This window comes from Talpa occidentalis, unplaced genomic scaffold (genome assembly GCF_014898055.3).
Source record: "Talpa occidentalis isolate TD23 unplaced genomic scaffold, MPIMG_talOcc4v2.1 talOcc4.17, whole genome shotgun sequence".
Taxonomy (NCBI): domain Eukaryota; kingdom Metazoa; phylum Chordata; class Mammalia; order Eulipotyphla; family Talpidae; genus Talpa; species Talpa occidentalis.
In genome coordinates, this window is record NW_023601754.1 from 38,446,515 (window position 1) to 38,465,608 (window position 19,094).

Here is a 19,094-nt window from a genome sequence, read left to right on the forward strand (position 1 = left end):
AACAGCTTATATAATTGGAAAAAAGTTTATAGCCAAAGGTCTCTGGCTTCAGGTATAGCTGGATCCAGGTGCTCAGACAATGTGTCCAAAAATCTGTCCTGATTTCTGGCCTCTATTTCCCTCTGTGATGGCTTCCTTTTTGGACAGGTGGCCCTCTCATGGTGAGGACACCAATCACTGCCAGCTTAGCCAGCCAATGCCACTGACCAAAGAGAACCTTTCCCTCAAAAGTCCCAGGGCGGCCTCTCATTGGCCCAGCATGAGTCACGTGACCATCCCTGCACCAGTCATGTGGGCTCACTGATGGCTGGGCCCAGGTCATGTGCTGACACTGGGGCGGGGTTCACTCCCTCTGCAGTCCGTGGATAGCAACTGGAGGAAATGCATAAAAAGGAGGAAGGAATGCTGGGCAAGATAAAACAAGAACTGTTTCTCGCTGTTGTTCTCTTTGCCCCTTCACTTAAAAATATTTACAGGTATTTGAGCACATGCCAAGCAGCACTGAGTCAAACAAACATGGTCCTGTTTCCTGAACCTTCTTTGACTCTCTCTGTTAGTTGGGTGGATGGCAAGACAGCAGCGCTTGCTGCAAGTGAATGGGGACACTCTCCGGGACAGCCTCTTTGCCACACGCAGCCTGACTTTGGCCTATGACTCAGCACAGACCTCACCTGCAGTCTCCCCAACCATGACCCAATGCTATGAGGATCACAGCTGTGCACTCTGCTGCGACTTAACACCTCCCCCGCATGGCCTGGGGGAGACCAAAGCTTGCAGGGACCCACGGGAGCTGCCTGTTCAGTGTGCAGTGACCAGGGGCAAATTGCCCAGCCTGGCGGTGGTATAAGATCTGGCAAAACCCCAAGGGTCAGGCACCATGAAATCAAGAGGATCCCCATGTACCCAGTTGTGCCGGTTTTCTGTGTCTTGCTGGTGGCAGTGACAGCAGACTCTGCTGGACCCTGCAGATGTGCACTGCAGCCTGCCAGGGTTCAAATGGCACCACTGGGCACTGGAGGATTCTGCCTTCCATGGTCATGGTTGAACGGGGCGGGAACTCCCCCATACACGTCTGTATTCCTGAGTGCCCCCCACGGTTGCCCACACTCCACAGCCTGGCAAGGCAGGGCTTCCAGACTCGCTGCCCAGGATTCAGGGGTGCAAGCTGATCTCAGGAACCTGTATTCCGCTGATGGCCGCATGTCGTGACACCACCCCTGGGCCGGCTCTATGACTCTTTTCCCATCAGTCTGCCCCACCATGGCCCAGAGGTGGCCGGCCTGGTCTTACCCACCCCACACCTCACCTTATTTATTTACTTCTTGTAAAGCAACTTCCAGACATTGTGTAAACCTATAAACACTTCAGCAAGATTCTTGCAAAGATTAGGACTTTAAAAAGAACCGCCCGCCCGAATTGCTCAGACCTGAACAGTAATTCCAATATCATGAATACCTAGTTCAGATTCAGGTCTTTCTGACTGTCCCCCAAACAGCCTGCTCTGCTCCCCTGCATTAGTTCTGGCTGGATCCCTGGTGCTTGGCCAGCAGAGGGTCCTAGCTGTTCAGTTATTAGCGTTACAATAGGGCCAGGCCACGTTCTCTGGGGAACAAGGCCTCTTGTCTGACCATTAGCCCCCTGTGGGGCCATCTGGGGATCTAAACACCCCTAAAACCTTGCCTGCCCCCACTCACGTAAGATCCAGATGTGAATCTGACATCCAGGCACAGGGAGCCCTCACAGGCTTTGGAGTAGGGAAGAGGAGCGGGCACGTTTCCCTGCGCAGGAGAGGTGGGCCCACAGGGGCTGCTTCTGGAATGACCGTAGGTCATGTTTGCCCAGGGCGCAAAGCAAGTCTGAGGCCAGCTCTACAGAAGCTACTTTGGAGATGGAGAACCCAGGAGGGTGAAGCGACCTGACCCCGGGGGTCCAGGGTGGGGTTTGAAGCCCTCAGGCAGGCACCTGGGGCACCCGGCATGCACACACTAGCCTCCCTAGCCCCTTAGCCCCACATTCTCTGCGCCTGGCTGAGACCCTTGCTTTGGGTGCCTCTGCGTCCCCGCCCAGCTGCACCCACCCTGCAAGGCCCCACCTGCGCCGAGGGCTGTGCCTGCCACCACGCACACCCGTGGCCCCCATCTGCAGCTGTGCACGGGCAGCCCCTCATACCTGGTGAGGGAGGGGGTACGGGGAGGGGGCTGGGACCCAGTTTTCTCCTGTGAGGGGAACGGGGCCATCTTGAGGGTCAGGAACCCTCCAAACATGCCAGGGGAAGACCCCCCCAATCCACACACCCCTATTCAAAAGGTTCGGGTGGTGGACTGGAGTGTTACAGCGCGCTGGCCGCTATCACTGACGATGCCAGTGCTACTTCCGACTGACCGTCGCCAACCTTGGCAGCCCTCCTGCCGCCCGTGACTAAGCAGGAGCTTCTCCTGGCCGACCTTCTCCCTGTGCAAAGCAGCAGAGGCAGCTCCCCTCCCCAGGCCGCCCTGGGCTCCCCCAGGTGTCCCTTTCAGGGGCGGCTCTTTCTGCCCGCTTGTGTCTGCGCCAGCGTCCTGTCCCTCCATTCCCTTTTATGTTTTTTTAACAATAAATCTGCCCTTTGGGATATAAATAAATAAATAACATGAGAGGGAGAAGGATCATATCGGCCAGTGCACACCGGGCACTTCTGTGGCCCTGGGCTACTGAATGATCTGTGATCACAAGCGCGGAGCACGCATTTGGGGGTTTCCTCTGCGTGGGATCCAGTCTCCATCCCGCCACGGCCTGTCTGCTGAGCCCGGGTACGTGCCGAGCACAGGCCCAGGGTGTCAGTCACTGTGCGTTGAGCACTACTGGGGCCCGCTGGGTGCTGGGTGCACCGTGCATGCGATCGCATTGACCCTGGAGGTCCTTTTTCACATGAACTGTGCAGAGGAGGAACTCAGCTGTGAGACGAGACGCACAGAGCTGTCCAGGCCTGAAGCAGCTCTGGGCTCCAGGGTTCTCTGCCCCCAAACTATGTGCTTCACCCCGGGGCTGTGTTTCCATGGAGGGGACCAGGCACCCCCGGGCCTTGTCCTCTGGGTGTGCCCTGATGTGATTCCGAGAGTCGCCTTCATGCCTGTCCTTCATGCCTGTCCTTCATGCCTGTCCTTCAGGCCTGTCCTTCATGCCTGTCCTTCAGGCCTGTCCTTCATGCCTGTCCTTCAGGCCCGAAGCGGGTCCGGGCCTCCAAGCTCCCTGCTGAGGTCTGGGCCAGGATGAGGTCTCGCCCTTCTCCTAAGGTGGGGGACCTGGGCTGGCTGAACTGATGCCCCCAGGGCTGCAGCTGTGACCCACCCACGCATTTCTGCTGCACCAGCTGGCTCCCCAGGGGGGAAGTCTGTGGGTGACAGCCTGCAGGGCCCCCCTCCACGGCACCTGTGTGACCACCGGACCCCATCATTGCTTTGCCCACTCGCGCTACCTACCCACAAGCCCCAGCTGTGCTGTGGGCTGGCTCCGGCCCAAGGGGCTCTCCTGCAGCGCGGGGGTTTCCAACAGGAACTGCCGCAGCCTGGCTGTCCTTGCGCCTCGCGGGGTGGAGCGGCCTGGGACTGAGGACCCTGCGATCCTGGGGCAAAAGGGACAAAATCCAAGTGAGGAGGGAGAAGGGCGGGTCCAACTCTCAGCTCTGACCAGGCCAAGCCCTCACCTTGCCAGGCTGCCCCTCTCCGGCCACCAACCCATTCCTTTCCGCATCCTCCACACAGCCCGCTCCACGCCCTCAGCCCTTCCTGCTGCCATCCCTCCGCACAAGCATCTCGCAACCTGTGCTCCACCTTCCCGTCAGCCCTGGCCCAGCCAGCCCCTCCCTCGCCATCCTGTCACCCCTAGGGTGATGCGCCTTCTGTCCCCATCCCTTCACTGAACCACCTGCAGCAAACCATCTCCAAAGACAGAGCACACCACTGACTCACCCCCCACCCTGTCTTCCACTTGTCAAACCTGCACCCCCACAACCTCTGAGGCATCTGCCCATCCCTCCAGCCATATCTTCACCCACCAAACCTTCTGTTGCAGAAATAAATTGTAGCCTTTTACCCCGGCAGGGGAAGAACCAGTGGTACTTCAGGAATAGGGAGGTCAGGAGAAGCTTTATCACTCATGCATGAGGTCCCAGACCTGGGGAGCCCCGTAAGGTCTGAGCACCTCTCTAGAGGCAAAGGTTTTCTTTTCTACACAACCACCTTACATTGATAACATCAACCGAGAACGAGACCAGCTTGGCTGGATGTCCGACCTTGTTGAAATGCCACCTCATTTAGAGAAGCTAAAACATAGATGGAAAGCTCTCGAAGGAAAGATGTATTAAGTAAGCAAACTTGTTATTTACAATTGCATTGGATATTTTACTGCACCAGGCCTACGACCCTTTAGCAGGGAGCTAGAAAGACTTATTTGCTTAGCAGGTTCCCTTTCTTTTTTTTTTTTAAGATTTATTTATTTTTATACAAGAACAGGGGTACAGGAGAGACGTGGGGGATGAAAAGATCTACCAGAGACAGAGTGGGGAACAGAACAGGCAGACTGACTGAAATACACTGCTGAGGGGAGCAGCGGGCGAGACAGGAGAGGTCTCCCACGCCATGTGGGATTCTCACCGGCAGGCTGGGATCGAACCCATGCTGCAGAGGCTGCGGACAGCTTCCCAGTGGGGTGCTCAACCACCTGCACCACCAGGGAGGCCCGTTTCATTTCTATTTATCTCTACACACAGACTGACTGACAGACAGACTGACAGACACCCCTCATCCATTCAACAGCTCTTTACATCATCTTCGTGGCAGGCTTTGTTCTAGGGACAGAACAGAGAACAAAACAGACAGGTTCCTTCCTTCCGGAGTTCCTGTTACAACAGCGGAAGGCGGACGGTCAAAAACACGTATATGAGCTATACAGGAAAATGAAACAAGGAAGGAAGGTTGGGAGCACATGAGTATGGGGTCAGGGGTTATTATTTTAGATAGGGTGAGGTTCCTTTTGGCTTTGTGTGGGGGACAGACTTTGGGGGGCTGGGGGAGCAGGTAGACCAGAGAAGAGGCTGAAGCTATAGTCCTGGGGGGAAGTGACAGGGGTTGGAATCGGGGAGGACCCTGTCCTGTGCGCTGTCCTCCGGTGCGTTCTCTGTCCCCAGCGGAGGACAGAGAAATGGTGGGTTCTGGAAATACGTTATAAGGATCAGCTTTGGGCTGAGAGAGAAGGTGGGTCCCTGAAGGCTGGGTTTTGGCCTCTTCAGCCCGACAGGATGAGCAGCTCCTGCCTAAGAGGAGAAGGGGTGGGGTGGGAACTCTGGAGATGCCCTGAGCTCTCCTGGCCTCCCAGGGAGTCACACCCCCCAGGGGCTGGTATTGTGCAGAAGCAGGAGCTGCAGGAGGAGCAGGCCCCCAGCTCCCCAGGCCCCGCCTCCTGGTGCAGCTGGCCCCAGGCCCCTGTGCAGCTGTGGAGACAAAAGGCTGGCCTGGGGCAGCTTCTCCCTGGGCGCCATAAGCTGTACAGGATCTCTGAGTTGTTGAAAATTCTAAATTCCCCCCAGCCTCCGGGGCCTGTGTATTAAGGTAGAGGAGAAAACACATCTCATTTGACAGCCTGGCAGCCATATCTGAGGCTCTTAACTACGGAGTCAGATGAGATGTGGCCTCCATTTAAATACTCTCATCTGGGTCCCACAAGTGGGGGGCAAATCGACACTGGGGTGCCTAGTGGATGCTCTAGCCAGCAGTGGGGTGATGCGGTGAGGCGTATGGTGCTGGGTTTGAAGCCCGCTGTGCCATTGCTAGCTGGGCCTGTGGCTTTGTCTCTGCGCCCTGGTTCCCACCGTAACATAAGGAATATTGATATCACGATGGTGGGGGTGGGGGGAGAGGGGCATGTCTGTTTTTTTCCTGTACTATTTGCTGCTGACACCGAACACCAAGCAATTCCCCAGTTCTCTGTGGACCCCAGGGTTGGGGGTGTCCTACAGTCCAGTTCAGTTCTGACACTATTTACCTGGGGGAAGCATCAGACCCCACAGGCTAAGGCTCAGCCCAAAACTGCCCCCCCACACTTAAGTGTCATTCACAAGCAGTGGATTTCCAGATGACCCATACTTTTGTCGGTCTCCCCTGCAAATCGGGGGTCGCCCTGGATTTGGGTTAATTTACCATAATGGTTCATGGAAACTCAGGGGACACATTTATTGGTTGATTTCGAAGCACAGGATGTTGATGAATGGTCAGATGAAGAGGAACACAAAGTGAGGTCCTGAGGGGCCCCAAAAGCAGGAGTGTCTCTCCCAGAAGAGTTGGGGTACATCGCCCGCCTGACATGCAGACATGTTCACTGACCTGCAACTTCAGGGGCTTCTCTGGAGGCTTCCTGGGGTAGGTGACTGACACCTGACTCAGTCTCCAGCACCTACCTCCCCAGAGGGTGAGCAGGGGAACTGAAAGTTTCTAACTTCTCAACATGACAAGGTCTTTCTCTGATAAGCCCCCTTGCAGGGGCCCACCCAGAGTCACCTTATTAGGGGGAAAAGAATGTCCTAAAGCTAATTCCATACAGGCTTTGTGGACTCCACCCCCACTCCAGACCAAAGCCAAAAGACACTGGGAACTACAAATCCCATCACCACCAAAGGGAAGGTGGCTGGGACCTGAGGGTGGGGTTAAGCAGCCAGGTTTGGTATAAAACCAGACATGCGGGCTTTGGGGGATTCCCTTTTTTGGCTCTCCGCCAGCTCGCAGTGCGCGGCCAGCTCTGGAGTACCTTTGGGTTTCCGGGTCGGCGGACTGGGTAGGACGCATTAAAGACTTTATTTCCCTATTTTCTCCCTGAGTTGTACATTTCCTTAATTCCCTTCCCTTGTAAATAAACCTTTTATTACCCTTTTGTGTGTGTCTGTAGTGGAGTATTCATAAGTCCCTTTTAAGCGCGCGGGTGAGGACCCACAGCCAGGCAACCTGTTTTATATCGGGGCTGCTCCGTAACAACCTCACTAGAACAAAAGTCACTTCTATTGTCACCAGACAAGGAGTAGGCCCGTGGCCCCTTAGCCAGATTCTTTTTTTTTTTTTTTTTAAGATTTATGCATACAAGAACTAGGGTATAAGCCAGAGGTGCAGGAGGTGAGAGGATTCACCAGAGACAGAGTGGGGAGCAGAACAGGTGGATTGACTGAAATACACTGCTGAGGGGAGCAGTAGGTAAAACAGGAGAGGTCTGCTGCGACAGGTGGGTCAGCTCCCTGGCCGGGGATTGAACTCGTGCCGCAGTGGCTGGTGACAGCTTGATAGCACTGACTTTAACCCTGTGCCACCAGGGAGGCCCTAAAGTCTGTTTCTTGTTGTTAATGGTAAGCGCCAACTAGTTGTAGTATGGCGGTCACACAGGGCTGTAACTATCTTTAAGGCAAACATTTTGTAGAAACTGTGGGGCTCCAGCTCCAGCTCGAATTGGTCTGGTCTTAAAGGTTTGTGACTTTTCTGTGTCTGTGGTCTGTGATTTCCTCTTTTTTTTTTATTTATTTTTTAATAGCAGCGAACTTGACAAGCTGTGGAAAGATAACTCAGGGATGGAAAAGAGTACTAAGAAAAACTCTGCATCAAAGACATTTATGGCAGCTGCTGTCCGGGCCTCAAGTTACCAGGGTTTTTAAACCTGTTTACCCGTCCATGGGAACAGCAAACTTTTTACAAAAGATTTTGAGTCCTGTCCCATCCCGGCATTATCCTGAGATCCTTCTTGTCTCACTATCACCCAGGAAATTCCACGGGGTCTAGGAGCTTGATGTGTTACAGGGCAACCCCAAGGGCTAAGGGAGGGCCTGGGTGTGAGTTAAGAACTCAGGACAAGACTCTAAAGCAGGCACACAGGGAAAAGTGGAAAAAAAGCCTTATTTACAAGGGCAATAAGAAGGGGGAGTACAGAGAAAGAGATTAATTGGTCAGTAAATCTTACCCCGAACGCTGTCTGAGCTGGAACCAGGGACGCAGGCCAAAGGCAGGTAAAACCTAGCTCTATGCAGAGCCACACCTGTTCCGTTTTATACCAAGAATGGCTGCTTAACTCCACCCTCAGGTCCCAGCAATTCCCCCTTCAGGAAGTCAAAGGTCATGGCAGATCCATGGCATGATGGGAGTTGTAGTCCTCGACATTTGAGATCTCTTGGACATGAAGGTGGGGGTGGAATCCATAAAACATCAGTGGGTGGGGTTCATTCAGGACGTACTGTCTCACAACAGGTGTTCCACCTTAAAGGCTCAAGGACCAAATATTAGAACAAAAGATGCTTCTACACCCTTATCCCTCAGGAAATTCCAAGGGTCTTAGGAGCTCTGCACCTGAAACCTGGGGGCAGAGGCCAAATATACATTTCTTCCTATGTCAGAGGTACCACCTACCTGAATGTGAGGATTAGAGATGTAAATCACCTGGAGCAGGGCACGTAGGGCATACACGAGGTTAGATAAATAAGTGAAACCTATGACTGCAAAGTTAAACCAACTTCTTAGCTGTGACTCACACAGGCTGAGTAGAGAGGCAACGTTTAAAAATCCCAAGTTTATCTGTCCAACCACTATGGAGGACCCTCAATTTACTAAAAATGGAGCTACAATATGACCCAGCAAGGTTACTCCTAGGAATCAAGAAATAAAGCCTAGAATCTAGCCAAAGGACACAAAAACATTAATTCAAAAGGAAACCTGCACTCCTATGTTTATTACAGCACTATTTACAATAGGTGATATATGGAAACAACCTAAATGCCCCAAAACAGATGAGTGGATCAAGAAAATGTGGTCTAGGGGCCTCCCTGGTGGCAAAGGCAGTTGAGCGCAGCGTTGTGAAGCCGTCAGGAGCCTCTGCAGTGCTGGTTTGATCCACGTGGCCTCCAAGCAACCCACATGGTGAGCAGACCTCTCCTGTCTCACCTGCTGCTCCCCTCAGCAGTGTATTTTGTCATTCTGCCTGTTCTATTTCCCGCTCTGTCTCTGGTGAGTTTTCTCAACCTCCCGTGCATCTGGGCTGTACCCCGGTTCTTGTATATATAAAATAAATCTTAAAAAAAAAAAAAAGAAAATGTGGTCTAGGGTCTCCCTGGTGGCGCAAGGGATTAAGCACCACACTATGGTGCAATCTGCAGCCTCTGCAGTACAAGTTTGATCCCTGGCCGGCCAGGGAGCTACCCACATGGCACAGCAGACTTCTCCTGACTCACCCGCTGCTCCCCTCAGCAGTGTATTTCAGTAGATCTGCCTGTTCTGCTCCCCACTTTGTCTCTGGTGAATTCTCTCACCTTCCTGCACCTCTGGCCTGTACCCCAGCTCTTGTATGCATAAATAAATAAATCTTAAAAAAATAGTTAAAAAAAAAAGTAAATGTGGTCTATATACACAATGGAATACTACTCAGCAATCAAAAAGGATAAATTCATGCCATTTGCAGCAACATGGATGGAGCTGGAAGGGGTTGTGCTCAGTGAAATAAATCAGAAGGATAAGGAAAAATATCAGATGGTTTCACTTATAAGAGGAACATAGGGAAACCACACAAGGGATCAGAAAAAAAAATAGACAAAAATAGCAGGCAAACTATAAATCAGAGACATTCAGCAGGGAAGAAGAAGGGAGAGGGATCAAAACAGGGGAGGGAAGAGCAACGAGAGTCTTTGGTGATGGTTTATGGGTGTCGTGGTGGTGGGAATTTTATGGGGACATCACCTGAGAGGAGAAATCAAACATTGTACAAAAATAAACAATGAGGTCCTCCCCGGTGGCGCAGTGGTTGAGCGCCGGGTTGCGAAGCTGCTCGCAGACTCTGCTGCGCCGGTTCGATCCCCGGCTGCTCCCCGGCCACCGGAGGAGGGTCCCACATGGTGCGCAGACCTCTCCTGCCTCCCGCTGCTCCCCTCAGCAGTGTACTTTGGTCCTTCTGCCTGCTCTGCTCCCCGCTCTGGCTCTGGTGAATTCTCTCACCCTCCCGTGCTTCTGACTGTACCCAGTGCTTATATAAATAAATAAATAAAAATAAATCTTAAATAAATAAATAAATAGATAAATAAATAAACAATGATGTAAACACATAAGAAAAAAAAATCCCAAGTCTATATTGGAACTTTATGAACAATCGTTGGTATCATTGCATGCTATTCCAATTCCCATATTTTAAAAATAGTGACAATATATGTTGGCAAGATTCTAGGTAAACCATCCCTGATTGGGGGGGGGGGGTGGTTAAATGGGGATCGTGTTTTGGGAGGGCAATTTGCTAATAAATAACTATAAAAATGAAAACATACAAACCTTGGACACACAATCACAAAAAGCACTGTTTGTTCAGTTGTGCTGAATAGGTTGTTACACTAATTGGTGAGGATCAGCCAGTTTTAGAACCATGACTCTTGTTTTTCAGTCCTGTGGTGTAACCACATGGGACTTCTCTGCTGTGTTCCCTTCCATTTCTGTAGCTGTTTTGTGGGATTTGAAAGACGGAGTTAGCTGATCTGGGCATACAATCAATGACTCATTAAATATTTATTGTGTGTAGATTATTCCGTGAGGCTGGGGGGGGGGGGTGGCTGGGGAAGAGGAGGAGGCTTGTAAATAGAAGGTGGGGCAGAAAGAGAGAAGAAAAACAAAAATCCCATGTCAGGTCACAAAGCTCCCGGCTCAGAGCCCTCCCAGAGCTCAATCAACTGGGCATAATACCAGGACCTATGCGGCCCCACACATCTGGGCATTGTCACTTCTCTGCCCTCATCCCCTCCACTCACTGCCTCACTCTCCTGTAGTCACACTGGCTTCTCGTCTGTTCCTCCACCCCACCAGAGAGCCTCCGGCTTCTGAGCCTTTGCACTGGCTGTTCCCTCTCCCTGAAACACCCTTCCTTGACTTGCTCGGAGAGCTGAGGCACTCGTAGCCTTCCAGTCTCAGCTCAGGGGATGTGGAGAGAAGGGAATCCTTGTCTGCTGTTGGTGGGAATGTCAATTGGTGCAGCCATTATGGAAATCAATGTGGAAATTCTCCCAACATTAAAAATAGAAATGCCCTATGACCCAGTTATTCCACTTCTGGGTATTAATCTGAAGACTATAAAAACACTGAATCAAGGAGATATGTACAGTTCATGTTCATCACAGGACTATTCACAATAGCTAAGAGCTGGAAACAACCTAAGTGGTCACTGGTAGATGACCACTGGTAGATGAAGTGGAATACTACTCAGCGGGAAGAGATGAAATCCTGCCATTTGCAACAACAGGGATGGAGCTTGAGTGTATTGTGCTAAATGAAATAAGCTAAATGATGGAGAAATAAGTTAAATGCTGGAGAAAGACAATTGGTATGTGAGCTCTCACATGCAGGAGATAAAGAAGCAAAGCTAATGAATGAACACAACAAAAACAAACTCAGACTACAAGAAATAGGGGTTGCCAGAGGAAAAGAAGTGAGTAAATAGGCACAAGGGGTCATTTGTATGGTGAAGGATAGAAACTAGACTTTATAGGTTTGTAATGCTGTAAATCTAAAGCCTGTATAATGCTATATACCAATGTTCAATAAAATTTTTAAAAGCCACCTCCTCTGAGAAGCCCTCCCTGGCCACTCCCACAAGAGCCTCCCCTCCCAGCCTCTACTGAAGTCTCTTATTCTCTCTTCTTATTTGCCAGCATCTTAAATCAATTTCTGTTTTCATCATTTCTTTGTTTCTTGTCTGTTTTCCTCTCCCCAGAATAGGAATTCTCTAAGGGCAGGGATTTTTTTTTTTTTTTTAGTTGAAAAATAGACAAAACTCTATGGGAAAAAGACAATCAACATAAGTAACCTTATGCTGTGTGATATGTGTTAAATTATATTACACAAGGTAACACAATTTGTTCTGGGGAAACTAAAAGCAGGGAAGGATGCAGTTTCATATAAGACAGGGAGGGCAGGGGAGCGCTGGAGCAGAGATCTGCCAGCGGGAAGAGCATCCAGCCAAAGGAACCTCCAGTGTAAAGGTGCGGAGGTTGGAAAGGTGCCTGGTGTGCAGCTGAGGCAGAGCAAGAAGGGGAGGTGAGTGAGAGGAGGTGAGGTCAGAGAAGTGATGGAAGCCAGTTTTGTAGGACTACTCAGAGCACAGTGAGGAGTTTGGGGTGTATCTGAGTGTAGGTGGGGAGCCGTGGGAGAGTTTTGACCAAGGGAAGGGCAGGATCTGATTTATGACTTCAAAGGACTCATTGGATGCCAAGTGGAGAGTGGATCACAAGGGCCAAGGCAGGGCAGGGCATTGACTGTGTAACCCCATTCAGGGCAGCTACTCCCTGGGGCACAGGCACCACTTGGCCCAGAAGACCTTCTGGGCTGGGGAGCATTGAGGGAGGAATTTTGCCTCTGAGAGTCTTCCATCCACACCATGTGCTGCTCTCCTGCCTGCATAGGCAGAAGTGTGGGACCCTGAGGGACATCTGGGGGTGCTACCTGCTCTCCCCTGTCACCTAGCAGATACCTGGCACATCTGCACCTTTGATGGGAGGACTGTTGGGCTCCAGGAAGCTGTCTGTCTGTCTCTGTGGACTCCTGTGGCTCCTCCAGCTCATTACACTTTTTCAAGGTGGAATTTGGGAAGGAGAACAGGTCCATTTCAAAGATGTCTATCCAGAGAGAGAGAGAGAGAGAGAGCCTTGACCTGGTTGAATTAAACACTCATTGTCCTCTGCAGAAGTTAAAGTTAAACTAAAGGAAGCACAATGATGCAATGTGCCATATCCCAGTGAAAATGCAGTGATTCTGGGTTTACAGACTCCTCTGTAACCAGTTTGGTCAGTCTTGCTTACAAATGATAAGAAACTTTATTAAAACTAAAATAAGTCAGGGGCTGCCCCTGGTGGCGCAGCCGTTGAGCACTAGGCTGCGAAGCTGCCTGCAGCCTCTGCAGCACCGGTTCGATCCTTGGCCGCTGGCGAGGGTCCCACATGGCTCACAGACCTTTCCTGCTGCGCCTGCTGCTCCCCTCGGCAGTGGATTCCATCAGTCTGCCTGCTCTGCTCCCCGCTCTGGCTCTGGTGAATTCTCTCACCCTCCCATGCTTCTGACTGTACCTAGTGCTTGTATGAATAAATAAATAAATCTTGAAAAAAAAAACTAAAATAAGTCAGACGTTTATATTACATAACTGAAAATTTCACAGGGAGATCAGGTATGGTTTGATCAGGGTGCCCAGTGTTTCTCAGCATTGCTTTAGATTTGGGATCTTTTGCAAAGTCAAAATGGCATAATAAGGGCAACTTAAGGCCTCAATGGTGCATTTCCCACTATCCAAAGAAACCCAAATCTTTTTTCCCCCCAACTTTGTGTAGTACAAAATTCCTGTGCTCCACTTTGATTGGCTCTCAGTGAACCAATTGTGACCCAGGGATCATTTTAAACCTGTCTGGTCCTGTCATCAGGAGCTGTAAGTGGGAGAGTTCCTTCTTTTCCTTACAGTGGTTCTTCAGAGGGAAAACGATAAAATAGGAGCCTACACCAGTGGGCTCACAGTCCCCAAACCAGTATTTCTTGTTACAACAACCTTCAAAGATTATACAGGCCCTGGAAAACCTCCCCTCTGAGACCTGAGACTTTGTCTGGAACCCACAGGGGTGGATGTGTTTTCCACGCCCCAGGGCCCCTGCCTACAAGAGTTCCATTGTTGACCGTTGGAAAACACACAGCCTGTCCTTCCCACTCCACCCCCTTCCAGGAAGGGAAGCAGCTTTCAGAATTAGTCATGCTGTCAGCATCCCACACAACAACCCCATTGAATCCAAAGGGCAGCCCTGCAGGGTCAGTGCTATTATTATCTCCATTGTACAGATGGGGAAACTGAGGCCCAGGGCGGGAGACTCGCTGGCCTGAGGTCACACAGTATGAAAAAAGTGGACTAGAATTTGAACTTGGGCTTTCTGACTCCAAGTCCCTTCCCCCTCTACCTGTGTGTGTGAGACCCCCAATGACCCGTGTAAGGAGAGTGCGGTTCCGGATTGATTTGTTATGGGCCTGAGATGTAGTAACTTTCAAGAATGGTTTTCATTTTTTCATTCAACAGATATTTTCTGAGCACCTACTATGTGCTGGTCCCCGGAGAAACAGGGACTGGAATAGTCAAGCCTCCTCCTGCCCAGAGCTGCTGTCCCAGGGGGAGAGATGCCAGAAGAGTATCATTATACAGTGAGTTGGGAGGTGATTGTGCTGGCACTGCAGAGGAAAATCAAGAGGAGGACAGACAGGGGAGTGGGAAGGATTTCCAGGTGAAGATGCCATTTTTTTTTTTTTTTTTTAAATAGAGGCATGTTTTATTTATTTATTTATTTGTTTGTTTTGTTTTATACATGCACTGGGTACAGTCAGAAGCGCGGGAGGGTGAGAGAATTCACCAGAGCCAGAGAGGAGAGCAGAGCAGGCAGAAGGACCGAAGTACACTGCTGAGGGGAGCAGCGGGCGGCAGGAGAGGTCTGTGCACCATGTGGGACCCTCCTCCGGTGGCCGGGGAGCAGCCAGGAATCGAACCGGCGCCGCAGAGGCCGCGGGAAGATGCCATTTTAAAGAGAGCGGCCAAGAGAGCGCTGGAGAAAGGAGATGAGCACATCTGAGGGAGGGGCGAGCTCACAGGGGGACGAGCAAAAGCCAAGCTGGGGCTGGGAAGCTGCCAGGTGCTGGGGACAGCTGGAAGCCAGTGTGGCTGCTGCTGAGGAGTAAGGGTGAGGTCAGAGAGGTGTGGGCAGGGCTGGAGGGGTCTCTGGGTCATGGTGAGAACTAGCTCTGACCAGGAGTGAGGTTCTGAGCTGACTCAGGTTCACAAGCTCCCTCTGGCTTCCGGGAGTAGACCCTGGGGTTGGGGTGGGGGCGGGTTGGGAGCTGGGAGACCAGGCCCGCCCCAGAGTTGGGGTGGAAGGGCAGGCAGGAGGCTAGTTTGGAGGGGGAGCAATATTCTCGGGGCCTACTTCCCTCTCACAACCTGCTCTCTGTCCCTGAGACCTGGTTGTCCCTTGTCAGCCCTCTTCTCTGCACCTGCCTTCCTCGGGGTGCAGAGCCAGAAAGCCTGGCTTGAAACCCCAACTCTGGTGCTTAGGTGACTGCAGGCTTGCAGTTGGTGACACTGAGCCCCGCTGGGCCAGTCTCCGGAGCAGCCCGGAAGCCCTGCAGGTGCTCCCTGGATGTTTAGCTGTAAAAAGAGCCAGCCAGGGTAGGTGAGTGACTGGGGCAGCAGGGGAGTGGCGCTGGCGCTCCCTGGGCACAGAGGAAGGGGATGGGAGTCCTGAGCCACCAGGGCAGGGTTTGCCAGCAGCTGCTTGGTCAGAGCCTCCCTAGGCCAGAGCTTGCCAAGCTCCTAGAACTGCAAACTCATCTCCCTGCCTGTGCAGCCAGGCAGGAGCCTGCCAGGCCTGCGCCAGCCTAGGGCCAGGCCCCACCGGGGTGGGGGTGGGGGGAGGGGCAGAACAACAAAGACCACGGGTTTGTGTCTACACAAAATTCCCTGAGCCCGGTTAAGTTCTGTTTATTTAACTTATAGATGATCCGATTCTCACCCACTTTTCCCTCCACTCTTGTGCTTTTGCTCTTTTATCTTGTGATTTACCATGTTGTGTTGACTTCAACTTAACACTTTTTTTTTTTTTTTAGAGGCATGGGTTTTTTTTATTTATTTATTTGTTTGTTTGTTTGTTTGTTTGTTTTGTTTATACAAGCACTGGGTACAGTCAGAAGCGCGGGAGGGTGAGAGAATTCACCAGAGCCAGAGCGGGGAGCAGAGCAGGCAGAAGGACCGAAGTACACTGCTGAGGGGAGCAGCGGGCGGCAGGAGAGGTCTGCGCGCCATGTGGGACCCTCCTCCGGTGGCCGGGGAGCAGCCGGGGATCGAACCGGCGCCGCAGAGGCTGCGGGCAGCTTCGCAACCCAGCGCTCAACGGCTGCGCCACCGGGGAGGCCCAACTTAACACTTTTTAATTACCTTTTCCCAAACTTTTATTTTGAACATTGTTAAGCGCAGAAAAACGACGCACACAGGAGCAGGCGCGCGCCTACCCTTCTCAGGGATGCACCGAGTCTCAGCACTCGCTCGTGTCCTTTTTCTCTACACCTGCCTCTGCTATTTTTTTTTTCTTTTTTTCAGTTTCTTGCATCTCACAAACCCTCTCCTGCCCCTCTTTCTGCAGCCATTTTGAAAGCCTTGGTCTTCTGTGTCATTGGCCTGCCCAAGCTTTGCTGAGAGGGACACACACACACACACACACACACACACACACGCCCTGGCCACCAGCTGACTTGGGGTGCTGCCCTGTGAATCCTTCCAGCATAAACGGGGTTGCCCTATCCCAGGTGGGCCTGGGGCCACAGAGGAGGCTCCTCTCCCGCACTCCCTCCCACAAAGCTGCCAAGCAGGGAAGAGGGCCAGGGTTATCCGCCCCCTGGGGGTAGGGGTGCTGACCCTCCAGCAACTGCTTCTCAAGAGGGGTGTGTGGGTCCAGCGAGGCCAAGTCGCCCACAAGAGCTGGGAATGCAGCTAGGCCCCGTGGGGCCCCGTCATGTTTACAGGCTGCGGCGCTGGGTGAAGCGGGCGAACACGTACAGCGGCTGGGTGGGCCCCTGGGCTGCCAGTTTGAGAAGCTTGTCTTGGAGTCGAAGGCAGGCTGGGAGGAGGCTGCAGGGGGGCCCCCTCTGAGTCCCCAGCCCCCATCCCAGGTATGCACAGTCCTGCTGGGGAACCTTCCCTCTCCTGCCTGCTGCGCACCCAGTGATGGGAAAACTGTCAGCACACGGGGTCCTCCTGTCCCCCATTGGCAGCCGCCCTCCCCACCCCACCCCACTCCTGCAAAGACTCACCCCCTTATTATTTAGCAGACAGCTTGTGACAGGACTTATTCTCCAGTTCCAATGAAATTCCCCTGGCCAGGCTGTCAGCAGTCCTGCGAGCAGGAGAGGCCCAGAACTGAAAAAGCAAAGAGAACCTTTCTCTGAAGATGATAAGAACAGGCTAAGTCAGGGGGACACGCGAGGCCAGAGGGTGCATGTGATTTTAAACAGGGCGGTCAGGAGGCATGTGAGCCCGGACTTGAAGGAGGTCTGGAATGAGCTGTGTGGCCAGGTGGGCCAAGAATTCTGGGCAGCGGGAACAGCTTTTGCAAAGGCCCTGAGGTAGAAGCAAGCCTGGAGGCTGAGGTGGCTGGAGCAGCATGATCAGGGTTGGGGGGGACCTGAACCTCCCTGCACTTTGCCTAGTGCCTAAAATGAGGGGCCCCAGCTGATGGCCACAGGGCCTGAGCCAACCGTTGCACGCATTTCATCTGGCCCCGGCGTGCCAAGGGAATGAAAAGTCACTGACATGTCAATGGCAGGAGAGTTCATTAAGGCTGGAGACCTTGGCCTCTCTGTGTGCCCCCTCACTGGGTCCTGGAGCCAGGTGGCCACTGCCACGCCCTTGACCACAGGCTCCAGAGCGACAGCCTGGCAACCGCCAGCTCCTGCTCCCCCCACCTCCCCAGCTTCACTGAGTTCTCACCTCCCCAGCCTCCAGCCTCAACCTGGGAAGTTGGTGTCCTGGCTCCCCCAGATGGCCTCTCATGGGTGGGGTGCCTCCAGCCCCCAGCCCCCAGATTGGATCTTCTAGGCACTAAATTCGCCAGGAACCCATGGAAACTCAGCCTGACAGGTGAAGAATAAAATGACACCAACATTAATAAAATTTTTAATCAGTGACAAATCCCTCTGGCCTGGATTTTGTAATTTATTTCAGGGATCCTGAAAACTTCAGCATGTTCCGAAACTCTCTATGTGCTTGGGGTTGTCATTTTATAAGAATCCTCTGGGCCTCTCTGGTGGCGCAAGGGGTTGAGCACAGCGCTGTGAAGCTGGCTGCAGCTTCTGTGGCGCAAGTTCGATCCCTGGCCATGGAGTTACCCACATGATGCAGCAGACCTCTCCTGTCTCACCCGCTGCTCCCCTCAGCAGTGTATTTCAGTAGATCTACCTGTTCTGCTCCCCACTCTGTCTCTGATGAATCCTCTCACCCCCACACCTCTGGTCTGTACCCCAGTTCTTGTAATCATAAATAAATAAATCATCAAAAAAAAAACCCAAAACCAAAAAACAAGAATCCCCAGAATACTAAGAAATACACAGCCAATCACAGTGGGCACGTTCTTCAAGGACAAATAACTTCAAAAGCAAAATGAAGGGGAGACATTTCGATAAACGTTATCTACATAACAAATATGTATAGCATATTTATATGTAAAATATTACCTATATACAAAATATATGTATGTAAATATGCATTCTATATAAAATAAATATGTAAAATGTATGTGTAAGATATAAATATAAAGATCTAGAAAATACTATATATTTTGATATTTTAATGATTTAATATTTATGTATGCTTTAATACATAAATAATATAGAGGCTATGTAATAAATATAAAAGTGATATGCATATATACAAATAAAGAATATTTATAAATGAGTAGGCATGCTTTAAACATGACTGCAGTCAAATTGGCCAGGGAAACTCATCCCCAAGAGGTTCCTCATGGGGTCGCAGAGGCTGCACACACTCCAGCCCTTGCAACATCACCCAGAGTCTCAGTGTACACACCTTACCCACCCACTCGGGGGGCTCAGCTACTTCCTTTCCTGGCACACGCCCCAGTTCCAGCCCATCACACATGCGGGCATGCCACACTCCAGTCCACCCTAGAAGGAGTTTACAGTTGGTCCGAGTTGGGTATAAGCCCCACAAAAATCTATATTGATACCAGAATGCAAGACAATGCATTTCATGGACCAGGAAATGATCTTGGCAGAAGCCTCTGACTGGTAGTCCTCCAGGCCAGTCCTTAGATATATTTTCTTTGACTTGCATAACTTTTAAAAAATCAGAACCAACTTTTCTATTGGCAGTTCTGCATAAAGGTTCAGGTTTCTGACAGTTATTGAAAATAAAGCAACATTGGCTAGAACTGGGTAGAGCAAGCCTACTCCTTACTCTTTTAATCTAACCTTTTTTGCAAGGTAGGACCTTTCCAGGACATAAAATGCAAAGGACATGAGGGTCATGATCATGAGGGA